General features: G+C 43.6%; 1 pseudogene; it reads right to left on the reverse strand.

Annotated features, from left to right (window-relative positions):
* Nucleotides 1–263: 263 nt before the first annotated feature.
* On the reverse strand, nt 264–14,188 carry LOC114103856 (cytochrome c oxidase subunit 5B, mitochondrial pseudogene; annotated as a pseudogene).
* Between the last annotated feature and the right edge of the window lie 1,174 nt (nt 14,189–15,362).

Raw genomic sequence — 15,362 nt, forward strand, 5'->3', positions numbered from 1 at the left:
TTCAAGGTCCTTCAAAGACCACACCTCCTCCAGAAAGCCTTCTGCAAGGACTCTGTTCTTTATTAACCTGTTTTGAATACTGGGCTTAATAGCCTTTGGTTCACAGTTTAGAGCTTAACGGTGTTCTTAAAGTCTTTGTTCGCTGTTTCAGATGATTTTCCAGCTAAATTCTTTTTTTTTTTTAAATGGGAGGAGCCACTGCAATGACTAGAATTTATTGGAAAGAAGAAACTTTACAGCATATTCTGAGTGAGTGCAGAGGCTCAGTGGGCAAACTGGTGGGGAACCAGCTTGTAGTGGGTTCCACAATTTGGGCATCACTGAGTCTCGCCTTTGTGCAGCCAGAACTAGATTACAGCACTGTTGTCCTCTTCACAGATGCAACCCACAATTCGCTTGTTGGTGATGGATGGGACTAAGTTAGGGTCTTCCTTGGTGCCTGAAGCTGCCTTTGGGGCAAGTATATTGTATGGGTCCAGTCCCTTCTTTGCAGCCATCAATACCTCCCTCTCCAGCCCAGTGGCCTGCTCATCATCAGTAGGAATACCACCTCCAGAAGCCATGGAGCGCATGGCGGCCACCCCATTGGGACCAAAGGCCCTCAAGCCCTTCGAGGCCAGCGCTCCGGCTCCGCAAAGTAACCTTGAAGCCGTCACGCTCGCGTCACGTAGCTGCACTTCCAGGAATAGATGCGAGTTCCAACTAAATTCTAAGTCCTTTGACAAAAACAAGAATATTTATTTATTTATCTTATTTATTTATTTATCTGGTACTGGAAATTGAATCCGGGGTGCTTAACAACTGAGCCACATTCCCAGCTAATATTTATTTATTTATTTGGGGGGCGGGTGCTAGGGGCAGAACTCAGGGGCACTCAACCACTGAGCCACATCCCCAGCTCAATTTTTGTATTTTATTTAAAGACAGGGTCTCACTTAGTTGCTTAGCACCTCGATGTTTCTGAGGATGACTTTGAACTCGGGGTTCCTCCTGCCTCAGCCTTCTGACATGCTGGGATTATAGGCATGCACCACCATGTCTGGCTGCTAATATTTATCAAGAATTTATTAGGCTAGGTACAGTGGCATGCACTCATAGTCCCAGCTACTTTGAAAGCTGAGGCAGGAGAATTGAGACCAAATTGGGCAACACAGACCCCATCTAAACCACCCCCCCACACATACACACACACACACAAAAAAAACAAACAGGACTTATTATGAGTTCAGTACTGTAATTATACACATCAAATCGAATTTCATCTGTCTAAAAATCCTATGAGGAGGACCTCTTGCTATTATTGCCATTTTACAGATGAGGAAACGTATAGGATTATTTTCAACTGGGTTCAGTGGTGCACACCTGTAATCCCAGTAATTTTGGAGCCTGAGGTAGGAGGATTGCAAGTTTAAGGCCAGTCTCAGCAACTTAGGGAGAAGTTGTCTCAAAATGAAAAGGACTGGGGATGTAGCTCAGGGCTAAAGTGCTCTGGGGTTTAATCTCCATTACCAAAAAAAAAAAAAAAAGTTCAAAGAAGTAAAATAATGACTCTTGCACAACTATGAAGTAAACACATCGAATTTTTATTTAACTCATCAATTAGGAGGAAATTGTTAAAAAAAAGTAATTGAAAGGAGGATTGGAGATGTAGCTCAGTGGTACAGCGCTCGCTTAGCATGTGTGAGGCACTGGGTTTGATCCTCAGTATTGGGGGAAAAAAGGTTGAAAGGAGAATCTGAAGAGCAGACATTTATAGGCAATCATAATAGGTACAAAACTGATTAATACTGTGGAGGTAATAAAAAGAATATTTATAATCATATTTTCTACTTGGCAGAAACCCATTTTTCTTTTCTTTTTCCTTTTTTCTTTTTGGTACCTGAGATTGACCACCAAGAATGTGAGCAAAAAACACAGTTTTATATTTTATTTAGAGACAGGGTCTTGCTGTACAAAAAACAAAAAAACAAAAATATAAAACAACAACAAAGTTTTGTTTCTAAGGGTCTCACTAAGTTGCTGAGGCTGGCTTTGAACTCGCCGTCCTTTTGCTTCAGCCTCTAGAACCCCTGGGATTACAGGTGTGTGCCATCATACCCAGCAGAAACCCATTTTCCTATCAATAGAAAAAAAATTCATTTGCATTTACATCCATAATCATTTGTATTACTATCAGTTTTTCCAACTCACAGAACTAAAAGTATAGTAAAAAACAATCAAAGGTTATACTGAACACAGGGACAATCTTCTTGGTGTATCTGAAAGTCAGATGTTGAAATTCTATTGGAAGTCTTTAAAATATTTTTATAAACTTCAAAAAAAAAAAAAAAAAAAATCAACCACCATTCTGTCACAGAAGGCATTGAAGAGTAACAGTCATGGCTTTGCACTACTCCATGGCTATCAGCCTCAGCAAGGGCCACAAGGTGACTACCAAGAATGTTGGCAAGCCCAGGCATAGTTACTGCTGTGAGTGCCTCACCTGGAGTGTGTGTTTAGCATGTGCGAAACCCTAGCACTGCATAAAAGAAACAAAACCAAAACAATTAAAATAAGAAATAAAATTTAAAATAAACACACCAGGAGGCTGGGTTGTAGCTCAGTGGTAGAGTGCTTGCCTAGCACGTGTGAGGCACTGGGTTTGATTCTCAGCACCACATAAAAATAAATAAATCAAATGAAGGTATTGTGTCTATCTACAACTAAAAAATATATTAACAAAATAAGAGCTGTGGTTGTATCTCAGTGGTAGAGCATTTGCCTAGCCTGAGTGAGGCACTGGGTTTGATTCTCAGCACCACATGAAAAAAAATAATTTATAAATATTTTTTATTAAGGTATAAAAAAATAAAATAACATTGAAAAAAATAAACACACCAAGTTCCTGTGAGATAGGAAACAAAAGGTCAAACTGGTTGTCATGTTCATTAAGAAAAGGGTGAGGGGCTGGGGATATAGCTCAGTTAGTAGACTGCTTGAGTCACAGTGCACATGGCCCTGGATTTGACATCTATGGCAGGCCGACTGGAGAGAAGCTGACCATTGTCCTGGTTGCCATGAGAAAACAGACACCAGGGACCAGTTTTCTTCTGTGCATAAACCTTTACAGAAGAAAAGAAGAAGGTGCAGGGGGGTCCTTTTCAAAATCAATTACACTTAAGGGTCCTTAGACAAAGCCCAACATTCCACTGAAAAGACGCCCTGCAATATTTTGCTCATGTCATAAGTCATTCACATTCTTTTTCTGACACAGACTGGATCTTAGAGTTGATTATATTTCACCCTCCAGTACCATGTCTAGTCTTTGGGTATTCAATAACTACAGGCTGGCTGATTGGTGATGATTATCAAATGATAGATTAGAAAGCTTGCCATAGAGTGAAAAATACAACCAAAATAATTTGAAGCCTCTTCAACAAAAGGTGATGTTTTAGTTACGTTTCGCTCATTGTGACCAAAAGACCTGAGGAGAACTACTTAGAGGGGGAAAGGTTTATTTAAGGCTCATGATTTCAGAGGTATCAGTTCATACATGGCCGATTCCATCCCTCTGGGCCCAAAATGAGGCAGCATATCAGGGCAGAAGGCCCCAAGGAGGAAAACTGATCAACTCATGGCGTGGTCAGGAAGCAGAGAGGGGACAGAGGGAAGCAGCTACAAGGAACCTCCCAGGGTACGTCCTCAGTACACCACCTCCTCCAAGCAGGTCCCACCCGCCTATACAGTTAACGCCTACTCAGTCCATTCAAACCAGGAGGTGAGGTTTAACGAGGTGTTAAGTTCTTTGTCACCAGGATCCAAAGAACCAAAGAATGAGGCAGACAATGGAAAGTGAGAGAAACCGAAAAAGTGGAATTTTAGCAAGAGTCCAAAGATCATTGCAGCCGGGTAGGGCGGTCTAGAGGTTTATACTGTTGCTGGAGATAACCTTTAAAACTATTGGCTAATGACTTTTAGGGAGGGGAGTTTCTACATCCAATCAGAATGAGATACTCCGTCAACTTCCGCCCCTTATCCAATCAGGTTGTTGAACGTGCACTGATCACTGCTTGATCATATACTGTTAATGATTAAGCTCATTAGAAACTTTGTCAGGTGAAGCTGGACATGCCGGAATAGGAAACGTGGAACTGTTGCAATGGCAGTCCCTGCCCTGTCTAGCTTATCAAATTTCTGTCTCCTGCTCTTAGGACTGTTTAGGTTACTGCTCTCATAATCCAAACATCTACCATTGATTATATCTGCATTAACACAGGAGTTTTGGGGAGACACCTCATATCCCAACCATAACAAGTAGTGTCTGTTTTCCTACTCCTTGAATATGGAATTGCCCTGAGACTTGCTTTGTCCAACAAATATGTGATAAGTAACTTCTGAAGCCCAGACTTCAGAAGAGTGCACAAATTCAGCTGTTACTCCCTCCAGACCTGCCATTCCAGGTCGGGAAATTGGGTGCTGCTAGAGAGCCACAGGGAGAAGGGAGGCACCCTGACTTACCTCACCTGCTAACTGCTAGCTATATGAGGACTGTAACCACATGAGTGACTCTAGGTGGGACCAGCAGAAGAACTGCCCAGCTGAACCCAGCTAAAATTTTAGAGTTGTGCATTAATAAATGGTTGTTCATTTAAACCTTTAAGTCATGGGGTGTTTTTTTTTTTTTTTAATGCAGAAATAGCCAAATCACAGGATATCAGCTGAGGGCAGGGGACAGCACATTCTCTGTGGGGAAATAGGTTAGCTCCCTAGGATTGCATTTCTTGACTTGGCTGCCCTAACACTGGGTTGTGATGCCTATGCTGTTCCCCGAAAGAAGTGTCATATCTGGGTCTGTGGCTTGGCTCCAAACCTTTCGCATGCTCATTATCTGTGCTGGACTTGGGGTTCACATAGAAATGGAAGTTGACTCTTTTCAAAAGAGAGCCAGTGAAGAGCAGCCCTCTTCTAGGAACTTACATCTGGTCACATGTCCACATATGCATGAAATTAACCCTATAATCAACATCTGCCACCTTTACTCTGAATCTGTATGACACTTTTACTTTCCAAAAATCTTTCTACTTGACTTGTTTTGCACTTTGCACTGTTGTTTTGTTTTATTTTAGTTTATTTTCCAGTGTAGGGGATTGAGCCCAGGGATGTTCTACCACTGAGCAACATCCCCAGCCCTTTTTATTTTTTATTTTGAAATGGGATCTGACTAAATTGTTGAGGCTGGCCTTGAACTTGCAATCCTTCTGACTCAAGTTCCCAAGTTGCTGGGATTACAAGATGCATCATGGCACATGGCTTGCACTATCGTTAACACAAGTTAACATTCTAGATGATCATACCAAGTGGCAGAATTGGAGGGGTCAAGTGCTATTTCTTTACAGTATCTGTGTTGTTGTGGTTTATTATTATCTACTGCTATCTGATCACCATGATGTGCTTTCCTCTGCCACACTCTCCCACCAATGGTGTTCAGTCTCACCTCCAGCCCCGAGGAATGGAGTTTACCTTCTGTGGACTAAGATCTCTGAAACCGGTGAACACTCAAATAAACTTTTCCTCTTTTAAAATTGTTCTGGTCAGATCTTTTAGTCATAGCAGTGAAAAAGCTGACTAAAACAATTCTCAACTCTTACAAACTTACTCTCAAAAAGAATAGGTATAGTGATAAACATGGGGTATTCTCTGAATTAACTTCTTCCATACCCATAATGTTTTCTAAAAGATAGTAATAAGGGTATGTTAATTGGGATCTTGCACTTACATTTATTATTAAAACTATGCTAATGGGGCTGAGGATGTAGCTCAGTTGGTAGAATTCCTGCTTTGCATGCATAAGGCCCTGGGTTCAATCCCCAGCACCAACCAACAAACAAACAAAAACAAACACTCTACAGTAATTACAGCAGTTGTTTAGAACTTGGACCAACAAAAGATTTTTTTTATTTTTTAAAATCTTTAAAAATTATTTATTTTTTAGTTGTAGTTGGACATAATACCTTTATTCCATTCGTTTAGTTTTATGTGGTGCTGAGGATCGAACCCAGTGTCCCACGCATGCTAGGAGAGCACTCTACCACTGAGTCATTATCCCAGCCCCAAGAAAAGATTTTTTTCAAGGGAGTATTTTATCCCAACCTTGTTTAGAATTGCCCATACATGGTGATAATAAAAACAAAAACAAAACAAAACAAAAGCACACAAAAACAGTTTGAGCTGGGTGTAGTGGCACACCCCTGTAATCCCAGGGCACATTCCCTGTAAACTTGGGAGGCTGAGGCAGGGGGATTGCAAGTACAAGACCAGCCTCAGCAACTTAGTAAGACCCTGTCTCAAAATAAATAGGAGGAAAAAAAAGGGGGGGTTGAGGATGTTGCTCAGTGGCAGAGCACCCCTGGATTTGATCCCCAGTACATGATCAATCAGTCAATAAAAATGATAATTTTAGTATCTGTGTAGATGAATATTTATTGACAGGAAAAGATATCCCCATTATATATGTTCTGTGTAAAGAGGAGTCTAGACTTACAGTACATTTGGGTATGATCAATCTCACTTTTGTGAAACAAAAACTATGTTAAAATTCTTGAAAGTGTTAAAATGGTTACCCGTAGGTGGTGGTATTTTGAAAGTTTAAAGTTTCTCTTATTTCTGTTCATCTGGGTTTTCTGATTTTCTACAATGAACATGTCTTGCTTTTGCAATGAGGAAAAACTAAAATCTTTATTATTTTTTTAAGTGTGGTGACAGATGGGCAGAAATTAAAGATTGGGTTAATATGAGCATGAGGAGGAGTTGGTGGACATTGCCAGCCCCCCAGCTTGAAGGAGGATGAGAGATGTATGGGGAGAGGATGGATGGGGGCAGAACCAGGAAACCTGGGATAGCTTTGGCACAAACAGGAATTGGGGCCATGCCTGACATTCTTATGGCCAGTTCACTGATTCCTAAACCATGGTCATGGCTATCCCTTCCCCCTACCAGTACTAGGGAATGAACCTAGGGATGCTCTACCACTGAGCTACATCCCCAGCCCTTTTTAAAGTTTATTTGAAGACAGGGTCTCACTTAGTTGCTGAGGCCGGCCCAGAACCTGTGATCCCCCTGCTTTAGCTTCCTGCGTTGCTGGGATTACAGGTTTCTGCCATGGTCCCAGGTCATTTGCCATTTTAGCCACACCTCTAGCATGATTCTCCAGAACTTCAAGCACAGAGGAGGCTCCAGAGACTTGCTTGCACTTCAGAAGGCCCTGATTTTACGAACTCTGCTGGAGGAAGATTGGAAAGAAATTGGAAGTGACTGTTAGCAGTTTGTCCAAATGGTGGTGCTATATGCCAGGAAATCAAAGCTCAGCATATTGGCCCAGGGTTACACGGGAACAAACGTCTCTGCACATAGGTGGCCACCAGGGGGCAGAGGAAGGTAAGGGCTGCTTCTAAAGGCCCGTAAGTCACCAGTCAACAGCCATCAGAGGTTTTTAAAAAATCTGATGATTTCAACGATGAAACAACAGGGACAAAACAGAGTAACTCAAACACGGCAGATTTTGGAATGATTAAAGGGACCAGCCCTCAGCTCCCACTGTTCCTCCCACAGCTTCTGGCTCTGAACCTCACTATACCATTTCCTCTCTCTGTCCCCCATTCTCCATTCTCCTCCCCATTCCCTTCCCCAAATTCAAGGAAAGATCAGAGAGAGAAATCTCTGAGTATGAGATGGAAGGGGAATGATTGAGGGGTGTGTGTATGTGTGAGAATGAGAAAGAGAGAGAGAGAGATATGAAACTGGCAGAAAGGACCAAGTCTTTGGGGCTAGAAAAAAATGTGGCTGGTTAGAAGAAGCAAGTGAAGCCCATTGTTGCTGAAGGCTGGTCAGCACCAGGGAGACTGGAAGAGGTGACAGGCTGTACACTCACTAGGCAAATGAAGGATTTTTTTCCCCCTGTTTTACCAGGGATTGAACTCAGGGGCACTCAGCCACATCCCCAGCCCTATTTTGTATTTTATTTAGAGACAGGGCTCACTGAATTGCTTAGCACCTTGCTGTTGCTGAGGCTGGCTTTGAACCCGTGATCCTCCTGTCTCAGACTCCTGAGCTGCTGGGATTACAGGCATGCGCCACTGCACTGGCTCTTTTTTTTTTTTTTTTTAATACAATTTAAAAAAATTGTTCTAATTAGCTATATATGACAGTAGAATGCATTTTGACACATCATTCATAAATGGAGTATAACTCCTTATTCTTCTGGTTGTACATGATGTAAAAATCACTGGTCGTGTAATCATATGTACATAGGGTGATAATGTCCGATTCATTCCACTGTCCTTCCCACCCCTAAACCCCCTACCCTCTCTTCACTCCCCTCTGTCTAATCCAAAGTACTCCTATTCTTCCCTGTCCCTCCCCGCCCCCACATGTATTGTGAATTAGCATCCGAATATCAGAGAAAATATTTAACCTTTGGTTTTTTGGATTGGCTTATTTCACTTAGTATGATATTCTTCAGCTCCATCCATTTACTGACATAATTTCACTCTTCTTTATGGCTGAGTACTATTCCATTGTGTTTATATACCACATTTTCTTTTTTTTTATTCATCTGTTGAAGGGCACTTAGGTTGGTTCCATAGTTTAGCTATTTTTTAAATATCTTTATTTATTCATTTTTGTGTGCTGCTGAGGATCAAACTCCGTACCTCACATGTGCAAGGCAGGCACTCTACCATTGAGCTACAGCCCCAGCCCCATAGTTTAGCTGTTGTGAATTGAGCTGCTATAAACATTGATGTGGCTGCATCACTGTTGTATGCTGCTTTTAAGTCCTTTGGGTATAAACTGAGGAGTGGGATGACTGGGTCAAATGGTGGTTCCATTCTAAGTTTTCTAAGGAATCTCCATACTGCTTTCCATGGTGGTTGCACCAATTTGCAGCCTCACCAGCAATGTATGAGTGTGCCTTTCCCCCGACATCCTCACCAACATTTATTGTTGCTTGCATTCTTTTTTAAAAAATATCTTTATTTTTATTTATTTATATGTGGTGCTGAGGATCAAACCCAGGGCCTCACACTGCAAGGCAAGCACTCTACCACTGAGCTACAACCCCAGCCCGCTTGTATTCTTGATAACTGCCATTCTGACTGGAGTGAGATGAAATCTTATTGTAGTTTTGATTTGCATTTCTCTAATCACTAGAAATGTTGAACATTTTTTTCATATATTTGTTTATCAATTGTATTTCTTCTTCTGTGAAGCGTCTGTTCAAATCCTTAGCCCATTTATTGATTATTTGCTTTTTTGGTGTTAAGTGTTTTGAGTTCTTTATATATCCTGGAGATTAATGCTCTATCTGAGGTGCATGTGGTAAAAATTTTCTCCCATTCTGTAGGCTCTCTCTTCATGTTCTTGATTGTTTCCTGTGCTGTGAAGAAGCTTTTTAGTTTGATTCCATTCTATTTATTGATTTTTTAAAAATTTAACCTTTATTTTATTAATTTGTTTGTATGTGGTGCTGAGAATTGAACCCAGGGCCTCATCCATGCTAGGCAAGTGCTTTACCACTGAGTTACAACTCCATCCCTATGTATTGATTCTTAATTTTACTTCTTGTGCTTTAGGAGTCTTGTTAAGGAAATCAGTTCCTAAGCCAACATGGTGGAGAATTGGGCCTACTTTTTCTTATATTAGGTGCAGTGTCTCTCTTCTAGTGCTGAAGTAAGTCCTTGATCCACACTGAATTGAGTTTTGTGCAGGGTGAGAGATAGAGATTTAATTTCATTTTATTATATATGGATTTCCAATTTTCCCAGCACCATTTGTTGAAGAGGGCTATCTTTTCTCCAATGGATGTTTTTGATGTCTTTGTCTAGTATGAGATAACTGTATTTATGTGGGTTTGTCTCTGTGTCTTCTATACTGTACCATTGGTCTATGTGTCTGTTTTGGTGCCAATACTATGCAGTTTCTGTTACTATAACTCTGTAGTAGAGATTTATTTTTAAAGACCAGTCTAGATGGTGTGTGGCAGAAGGCTGAAGGGTTATGGTGACCACAGGAAGACCTGTTAGGAAGGTGTTGCGGTCGTACTGAGAAAAGGTGGCTGCAGCCTGGACTTGGTGTGTAGGTGGGGAGAAGGGAATAGATTTGGACAAGCTTTGGAACTAGACTTATCAGTTCATTAGATGCCTGGGATTGGGGGAGGCGTAAGCAAGAAGTAGGTGTGGGATATGATTCCCAGCTGGGGAGGTGCATCTTGGCAGGGAAGTGCTTGCTGAGCGTGTGGGAGGCTCAGAGATCAATGCCCATAAGATGTGTGTATGTGTCTCCCAGGTTTCCAGCAGGAGCAATTTGATGGATGGTTTGTCATTTTCTTTTCTTTCTATTCTTTTTGGTACTGGGGAAATTGAACCTTGGGGGCTTTATCACTGAGCCATATTCCCAGCCCATTTTTATTTTATTTATTGTGGTGCTGGGGATTGAACCCAGGGCCTTGTGCATGCAAGGCAAGCATTCTACCAACTGAGCTATGTTCCCAGCCCTAGCTCAGCCCTTTATTTTTATTTTGAAACAGAGTTTCACTAAGTTGCTTAGGGCCTTGCTAAAATTGCTGAGACTGGCCTGGAACTTGTGGTCCTCCTGCCTCAGCCTCTTGAATCACTGAAATTACAGGCATGCACCACTCCTTCTTGGCTTGCCATTTTCTAAGTGAGCCATAATTAAGAAGGAGCTGGTGGGGGCTAAGACTGATAATTCAGTTTTGAACAGGTTAACTTTGAGATGCCTAAGAGACATCTGAAAGGAAGCATCAAGCAGAAAGTTTCACAGGTGGTTTCAGAAAGGACTTAGTTGGACATTTACATTCGGAAGGCTTTGGTATGTGGAAGATGTGATTAAAGTCATGGAAACAGACGGAGATATAATAGTACAAGTAATGAGAAGAGGGCCTAGGACCCAGGCCTGGGGAACTCAGCCTTTATAGATTAGGGTAAAAGAGGATCATCTGAGAAGGAAAATCTGCCATGAAGCAGATTTAGGCTTCATTAAGCCTTTAGGCTACCAGGAAGGAGAGTTTCCAAAAGTAGGAAGTGCTATGTTGCTGGAAGTTAAGAGGTCAAGGAAAGAAGAGATGTCCAGTGGCCACTGACATGGAAGTCTCTGGCTAGTGCAGCTTCTGAGGAGTTATGGAAACTGAGGCTGAAGAGTGAGGTGGGGAGGAATAGAGAGCAGAGGTATGCAGACCTCTTTCCAGAATAATGTGAGTCACTCAGCTGTGAGAAGAAACAGGAGAGCTGGAAAAGGAGCTGCTGAGGGACATGTCCAGAGAGGATGTTTTAAGGTAGGCAATATTAGAACATGCTTGAAGGCTAATGGGAAGGATGTAGCAGAGTCGGTGAGACTCTGTGAGGGGGAGAGGGAGTCATCTGATGGTTTAAGGAGAGGATGGGGTCCAGAACTTTGCCCAGACTTTTCCCTCTGCCTAAGATGCCCTTCCCTGTCTCACAGCCCACTCACCATCTATGGGTCCTTCAAGGGCCACTCAATTATCGTTGCTTTTCTGGGAACTTGCCTAGTCCTCTAAGACAACTTTGTCTCTCCCTGCTCATGGCATGGTTAGTGCTGGATCATGACTTTACCATCTAATACTGAGGACAAAGACCATCACAGCAGTGTCTGTGCCCGGCATGGTGTCTCACACATACATGGTAGGACAGCTGGGGGAGGAGTGGGGTAGTGTCAGCTCCCTTAACCTAATGATGGTGGTGGGGTAATGGAGGGTATGGCAGATTGAGACAATCTCAATCTATTTGTCTCACTAGCTAGTTCTGACATTTTTTTTTTTTTTCTTGCAGTGTCTTGATAGTTTCAGACCCTCTCACGTTACCCCTCAAGGAATTCATCTCAAGGGATGTGGCCTGCATAGACAAAGAAACATAAAATCAAGACCGAACCCCTGCTCCCATCAGTCTACCCACACTGCAAGACAGGGGTGGTCAGAGGCGAAGTGGGGCAAGTCTGGGAGGGAGGGAGGCTCCAGAATTCCTCTGTCCCTGCATCGTGCAGGAGGAACACTCCGCAGGTATTTTCTAATTAAGAAGAGAAGCAGCAGGACCCTCTGGAATGTAAACATCAGATAAGACCAGACACCCCTCCTCCCCAGGAAGCTTCCATTTTCTTTTATCTACAATGACACACATTCTTTCCCAGGACCTAGTTTCAGGGCCCCTTTAGCCCCTGCAGTCTTTGATTCTAAGTTCCATCTCTCTTTCTCCAGCTTTTGTCTCTACCTTTGGGACTCTCTCTCTGTGTCCTTGGTGGCTTTCCTCCTCTAACACAGAATACAGGCATTGCAAACCAGAGGGGGACCTCTCATTTTGAATCAGTATGTGGACATCTCTTGGGTTCAAGCTGGAAGTTTTTCATCCCTGCTATGGGATTCTCTTCCCTCCCTTCTAGGAGGGAATAGCGGACCATTGATGCTCTGATGTTTGTACTCAAATAAACTATGCCCCACACAACAGAGAGGCCAGAGGCATGGATGGCTGGGACCAGGTTTCCCAAGTAGTAAAGGAACAATCTGGATGAGTGGTGCTAATACAATTAGTGTAGTGGAGTTAGTTATGGGGGAGGCTCAGGGAGGAGGTGTGACTTGTGAGCCTGGAGAGTAGTGTGGTTGCAGAAAACAGGCTGAGAAGCACTCCTGGCAGGAGGCAGTTTAGGAAACACAGCTTGGGATCAGTTCAGGTGGCCAAGGGTTCAGAGGAGGAGACTAGAGAGTTAAGGAAGGAGACAGAATGGAGGTGTGAGAGCTGGAATGCAAGGATAAGATCAGATTTTATTCTTTTAACAATGGGAAGCCATAAAGGTGTTTACAGAGTGGTGAGGGAGTGGCAAGAGAGGGATTTAAAGACAGTCTTGGGATTAGTGTGTGGATTGTTCACAGGACTGGGCAGAGAGGTCAGGGTCTCATACTTATCTCCCGACTCCTCCCCCTCAACCTTTGCCACAGTCTGCTCCAAGAGCCCAGAGTATCTTGAGTGAGGACCAGGATGGTGGGACTGAGGGAGCCGTGAGAGATACCCTCCCTCATCTCCCAGTCCTGGAGTTGTCTGACCTGCGTGGTGTGTCCATGCTTGGCCAGGGGCTTTGTCCACACCAGACCGGGACCAAAAACTTTCCCTGCCTCCTGGGTAGCACAGGACATGATGACCTGTTCTGGGCCAGAGGTCCTGGCACTGTCCAGGGAAGGATTCTGTGGCTGCCACCTGGCTGAGGCAGGATTTCACCTGAGCCTGGGAAGCAGGAGTAGGGAATAGAGCAGCTAGAGGGACAGTGCCTGAGCGCAGGGGATGGTTTGCAACAAGTACACTGGGCCCACGGGGATACCACAGAGGTTCGGTCCACTCACAGAATTTCCCCAGAGTGCCTCCTCTCTCTCCTGTGGCCACTGGACCCAGGCCTCCACCTCCACCCATCTACAAGTCAGGACCTGGGAATCAGGCACTGAGTGCAGACCTGCACAGATTCCTGGGTGTGGGAGGATGCAAGAGGGACAATGGAGGCAGTGGCCTCTCCTGGGTTGTTTCAGGGGCATCTCTCTGGGAAGCTGGGACAGGGCCATTTGGAGCTGCTATTATAGGAAGGAAGAGAAAATTTAGTGGTGTGCTGGGATTGCAGGCCCTGATATTTCCATTCACCTTCTCTTTGTCCCGGGGCAGCCCACATGTCTTTTTCAAGACCTGGACCCCCCCTACTTACCCCATTTCTTCTGGACAGGGCAGGCAAAGTGAGAGATACCAGACTTCGCTCTGAGCCTGGTGCATCTGGATATGATATGAATCACACACTGAGGGAGGGAACTTACTATGCATGAAATAAACCTATCTGCAGGCTCACAGTCTGCAGGGTGGGTAATCTGGCTCCTCTATGACTTATGAACCAGAGATACCTGCTTTAATATATTTAAGAAAGTATATTTCCAAGTGTGTAGGAGGAGGTATTTTCAAAATTCAAAATCAATTTCTCCCCCTTCATAATGTCTTGGCTCCTTCCAAAATTTCCCTTGCTTTAATTCTGGAAGGTGAGCTCTCCTAGGCCCAGGGCAGGTGGCTCTATAAGCCCTCACTCCTGGTGCTCCTGCCACCATTCTCTGTCCCTATTACCTGCCTACCAGGTTCCACTCATCCTCCTCTGTCAGCATGCTGCCCACTTCCTCCAGAGAGCTGTCCCCTTGCTTCTTCTCCTGCCTGGCTCTCCTCCTGTGTAAACCTTGGCATAATCCTTTGTCTCTGGGGACAAAGCAGAGCAGACTCTGTTGGACCACAGTGCCTTGGGGGTTCCTGTGGGTGAGGCTGCCTGGTGTTCGCCCAGCTGTACTTACAGTCTCAAGGAGCAAGGTGGAATCTCCTCTCTAGTGTCTGGCCAAAGTTGAGGTGGATGGGGAGCATGTGTCCTCAAGAGACCAGAAGGAGGGGTATGTGTGTGTGAGAGACAGGGATGGTCACAGAGCAGGGGCAGAAATGCCCTATCAAGGAGAGGGGAATGAGGGCATAGACTCTTCCCCTACCCCCCCTGCCAGTCCTTATTGCCTCTAACCCCACATTAACATACTCTCTGTATTCTACTTGGTGTATAATTTGTATTATTGTTATATTTATTTATATATTTTTTTCAGGGATGGCTGCAGTACTCTGCCATTGAACTACAGCCCCAGTCAATTATGATTATTTTTTGGTGCTAACCCAGGGCTTATACATGCTAAACAGGCACTCTACCACTGATAATTTGTATTTTGTGTATTATGTGTGGTTTTACTCCACTTTTTGCTGCCATGACCAAAAGACCTGACAAGAAAAATTTTAGAGAAGGAAAAGTTTATTTGGGGGCTCACAGTTTTAGACGTCTCAGTCCATAGATGGTCAATTCCATTGCTTTTGGCCCAAGTGAGACAGGACATCATGGCAGAAAGATGTAGAGGAGGAAAGCAGTTCAGAACAAAGCACCAGGAAGCAGAGAGAGAGAGTTTCAGTTGCCAAGAACAAAATATATACCCCAAAGGCACACCTCCCAATGACTCACCTCTTGCAGCCACACACTACCTGCCTGCAGTTACTACACAGTTAATCCCTATTAGGGAATTAATGCACTGATTAGGTTAAAACTCTCTGAACTCAGTAATTCCATCTCTAAACCATCCTGAATTGTTTCACACATGAGCTTTTTTTTTTTTTTTTAATCTTTATTTATTTATTCGTATGTGTTGCTGAGGATCAAACTCAGTACCTTGCACATGCTAGGCAAGCGCTCTGCCGCTGAGCCACCACCCCAGCCCCTCACACATGAGCTTTTGTGGGATACCTCATATCTAAACCATA

The sequence above is a fragment of the Marmota flaviventris genome, chromosome 3, assembly GCF_047511675.1.
Source record: "Marmota flaviventris isolate mMarFla1 chromosome 3, mMarFla1.hap1, whole genome shotgun sequence".
NCBI classification, from domain to species: domain Eukaryota; kingdom Metazoa; phylum Chordata; class Mammalia; order Rodentia; family Sciuridae; genus Marmota; species Marmota flaviventris.